This window comes from Sapajus apella, unplaced genomic scaffold, assembly GCF_009761245.1.
Source record: "Sapajus apella isolate SASKATOON/1434 unplaced genomic scaffold, GSC_monkey_1.0 scaffold31, whole genome shotgun sequence".
NCBI lineage: Eukaryota > Metazoa > Chordata > Mammalia > Primates > Cebidae > Sapajus > Sapajus apella.
In genome coordinates this window covers 13,553,551-13,558,303 of record NW_022436971.1, presented here as the reverse complement: position 1 = coordinate 13,558,303, position 4,753 = coordinate 13,553,551, and the positions used below count along the sequence as shown (strand labels likewise).

Sequence of the window (4,753 nt, the reverse complement as noted above, 5' to 3'; positions counted from 1 at the left end):
TGGGAGAGAGACCCTTGGTGACTCCGTCCTATTGCAGTGAGGGAAGTTCAGCCCAGAGAAGAGTTGTGACCTGCTCCAGGTGGCCAAACCCGGACGAGAGTAGAGGAGTCACAATGCCCAGTTAAAGTGCCATGTGAATCGCACAGTTCTTAGGCTTTGTCTAACATTTAGAGTCTGGAAACACAGTGCATGTTTTTTTCTCTGTAACTGCCAAGTTACAAAGAATGTCTGTAACTACCAAGTTACAAATAATTTATCCTTGAGATTTTTCAATTTGAGCTCAAGTATTGATACAAGTTGGTTTTAAAAAAGGGTTTTCATGAAATCGTGTTATTGAGAAAGATCTACATCTTTATTTCCATGGACAGTCCTCTTGAAACACATTGACACAGCCTAATTTCTGAAGATTTTCAAAGTTTTTAGAGCTTGGACAAAGAAATGTTTATACAAATAGGAAATAGTGGCTATTTGTTGAATGTATTTTCAGTTGTGGGATTCAGACATTTTGGCTAAGGCCAGCTTTCCTTTCAACAGACAGATCAACTTTCAGGACTGAGTTGTGTTTAAAAGAATAAAGTGAAAATAGTGTATTTACATTTCAAGAATGAAACGTCTCTCCTTCTCAGAAGTCTCAGGAATGCTGTCTGGGACCACCGCCTGCCTTTGCTGCATTAATTCCAAGGAGAACAGACCACAGTGACTCCTTCCCTCATTTGGGTTTAAGGGATTTGTTTCTTATAAAAGACTCAACAAAATCCCCCCCTCCTCCCCCTAAGCAATGAGATACTATGACCAAACAGGTCCTGAGCGTTGTGTGTCTACTCCACATTCAATCCTCATGGCCAATTTGATTTTGTTTTTGTTTTTAATATTCTGATTCACTGGATATCTTTTACATCTCATACACAGCACCTCCCAGAACTTTCTAGAAGGAAAGGGTAAAAGAAGAGAGGGGTCGAGTTTCTAGAGCAAAGAGATCCTGAGGCCAATTCTTCACTGGCATCACTTCAAAACCACACATGTTTTGCTGACATGTTTGCCCTAGTCCCTTCAAAGGGATTTAACACATTACTTGTCCCTGTTAATGAAGATGGAAAGTATTATAAAGAAATAAATGCTAGTCACCAAGTGAGATCTCGAGACAATAAGAACCCTTAGATGACTCTTAAAGATGGTACAGAACACACTCTAAATAAACCTATTCATGGCCTCTCAGGCCTCTGTCAGTATCATCCCACACACCTGCCTCTGCCATTTTCCCCTGTTATAACCCATCCATGTATTCAGCAGTCTTTCCTGAGGGCTTTCCATGCACCAAGCAGTGTTCTAGGCACTGGAGACATAGAAATGAATGAAACTATCAAGCATTAGCCAAATATTTCTCACCCTGGAATCTACAGATACCCAGGGACCCCAAATTCTTCGATGTGAATTCTATGGGAATAGAAAAAAATTTTCTTTTCTTTTGATGTGATCTAAAAAAATTGCATAAAATATGGTTTGCATTGATTGGACGATTATCGTTACACAGTCCTGCTACAAGACCTTGGTGTCTGGGTGTAGCTGTGTGTTCTGGGTCCTATCAGAGCCAATGATTGTTAACCTGACAGTTAATCTCCAGTGTACTCTCTATCAGGTTGGGGGCTAGTGGATGTATTCTTGAGCTCTGCTCAAGAATTCTGTTACTTTAAACAGGTTGCCTGTGTCCTCGTATTTAAGAAGCACTAGTGTAGTATCAACATAAAAGGGTTTTTAGACTCTTGAAGCCACCACACTGTTCCCAAACTGTGGTCATACTGGCCTTGAGGGAGGCAGAAAAATGGTCTCCCGAGGAGACCTATGACCTAATACCTGGAATCTATGTGACATGTCATATTTGCAGGTGGAAATAAGGAGATTATCCTGGATTATCTGGGTGGGCTCAACATAATCATATAAACCCTTAGAAATAGATGAGGGGTATATACCCCAAAGAAGTAGAGTTGGAATCCGTTGGGAGGGCAGTTGGCCAATCCTGGGCCTGAGAGTCTGGCCATGGGAGACCCCATCAGCCTGTTACCTTTGCCTCCAGGTAGAAAGAAAGTAATCTAAGGATTTGTGCAAGTCTGCGTTCCTAGGCTAGTTGGTGTAACTGATGCCAAACCAGGGAGGAAGGCTGTGGAAGAGGCCGTGAAGGCCCGCTCACCAGCCCCGGGCTGTTGGCCAGAGACATACTCCCGCTCCTGCCTGTGACCCAGCAGTTGACAGTTAACTGGTATGGCAACATTATATGGCTTTACCAATGAAAAAGTGAAGGCATATCTTTCTCTTCACCCCAAGGTATTAGATGAATTTGTATCTGAAAGTGTTAGTGCAGAGAGAGTAGAGAAATGGCTGCAGAGGAAGAACGACAAATCAGAAGATGAATCGGCTCCTACGGAAGTCAGCAGGTACCAAGATACCAATATGCAGGGAGTTGTTTATGAGCTAAACAGCTACACAGAACAATGGTTGGACACAGGAGGAGACAAACAGCTACTCCTCTGTGAACTGAGCAGCATCGTTAAAAATAGCCACAAAAGCTGATGGATTTGCACTGTATCTCCTTGGAGAGGGCAATAATAGGCTGTGCATATTCACACCACCCAGGATAAAGGAAGGAAAACCCCGCCACATCCCTGCTGTGCCCGTCACCCAGGGAGCCACCATCTCTGCTTATGTAGCCAAGTCCAGGAAAACATGACTGGTAGAAGACATCCTTGGGGATGAATGATTCCCACGACATACTGGACTGGAATCAGGGACTCGCATCCGGTCTGTTCTTTGCTTACCAATTATCACTGCAGTTGGTGACTTGATTGGTATTCTTGAGCTGCATCGGCACTGGGGCAAAGGAGCCTTCTGTCTTAGTCACCAAGAGGCTGCAACAGCAAATCTTGCCTGGGCTTTAGTAGCAATACGTCAGGTGCAGGTATGCAGAGGCCTTGCCAAACCGACTGAATTGAATGACTTTCTACTCCATGTATCAAAAACATATTTTGATAACATAGTTGCAGTAGATTCTCTACTTGAACGCATGATGATATATGCAAAAAACCTGGTGAATGCCGGTCGTTGTCCACTTTTCCAGGTAGACCATAAGAACAAGGAGTTATATTCAGACCTTTTTGACACTGGAGAGGAAAAGGAAGGAAAACCTGTCTTCAAGAGGACCAAAGAGATAAGATTTTCAGTAGAAAAAGGAATTGCTGGCCATGTAGCAAGAACAGGGGAAGCCCTGAACATTCCAGATGCCTATGCAGACCCACGCTTTAACAGAGAAGTAGACTTGTACACAGGCCACACCACACGGAACACCCTGTGCATGCCCATCAGCCGAGGAAGCGTGATAGGTGTTGTGCAAACGGTCAACAAAATAAGTGTCAGTGCCTTCTCTAAAGCAGATGAAAACAATGTTAAAATGTTTTCCGTCTTTTGTGCTTTAGCCTTACACTGTGCTAATATGTATCATAGAATTCATTACTCAGAGTGCATTTACCGGGTAACAATGGAAAAGCTGTGCTATCACAGCATTTGTACTGCAGAAGAGTTGCAGGGCTTCATGCGATTCACCCTTCCCGTGCGTCTCCACTAATAAATTGAATTATTCCACCTTGACATCGGTCCTTTCGAAAACATGTGGCCTGGAATTTTTGTCTATATGGTTCATCGGTCCTATGGGACATCCTGCTTTGAACTTGAAAAGTGGTATTGTTTTATTATGTCTGTGAAGAGCTACTGGCGAGTTCTCTATCACAACTGGAAGCATGCGGTCACGGTAGCGCGCTGCATGTACGTCATACAGAACAACCACACGCTTTTCACAGAGCTTGAGCGCAAAGGATTGCTGATTGCGTGTCTGTGTCATGACCTGGACCACAGGGGCTTTACTAACAGGTGCCCGCAGAAGTTCGACCGCCCTCTGCAGCTCTCTACTCCACCTCCACCATGGAGCAGCACCACTTCTCCCAGAGGGTGTCCATCCTCCTGTTGGAAGGGCACAATATCTTCTCCACCCTGTGGTGTTTTAAGTCACTAAATCTGCTATCGTTTTTTTACAACAGTGACAGAAAATAAATAAGGACTCCTACCTAGAGTTTTCTTTTCTCTCTTCTTCATCAGTCAAGCCCATCCTCTGCATGCTCTGACCAGGCACCAGTGCTCTGAGGGCTTCTGTGGAGTGACCAGGCTTGGCTGGGGACCTGTCCTCTATTCTCCCAAAGCCCTTGTGTTTATTTCTGTAGCTACACCTAAACACTTGGTAAGCGGCCTGTTTACACACTTGCTGTTGTTCCTACAATGCACTGTGAGTTCCTAAGGTCCTCCTTGTTATTGCTGTCAACACCCTGTCCACATCCTTTGGTCCTTATTGTCAAACCAGTCGAGGTGTAATTAACAACTCCCCATCTCCTCTCAGCAGTTCTCAGCTGAGGCGTGATGGGAGTGGGTGTATAAATACCCCAGCTCCTCATTCCTCAAGTGGGATAGCTCAAAGACCTGTGTTTTATGTCACTTTCACCAAGCTTCTCTGTTTTATTAAGCATCATTCATTCACTGTGTTAACAGGCTTAGTAACACATCCAGGGCCGTCTACATCATTTGTGAAAATGTAGGGCCGCTTTATAAAAAATCAAGGGAAAAGTGCTGTTAAGCATATTAAAATGTAAAATTTTTCCTTTTTTTCCATGGCCTCTCCCTAAATTTGTCATGGCATTTTTTAAAAAAATTGTTATTT

The 4,753-nt window shown here is 43.7% G+C and overlaps 1 pseudogene; it reads left to right on the top strand.

Annotated features, from left to right (window-relative positions):
• Positions 1-1,986: 1,986 nt before the first annotated feature.
• LOC116561918 lies at positions 1,987-4,095 on the top strand (annotated as a pseudogene).
• The last annotated feature ends 658 nt before the right edge of the window (positions 4,096-4,753 follow it).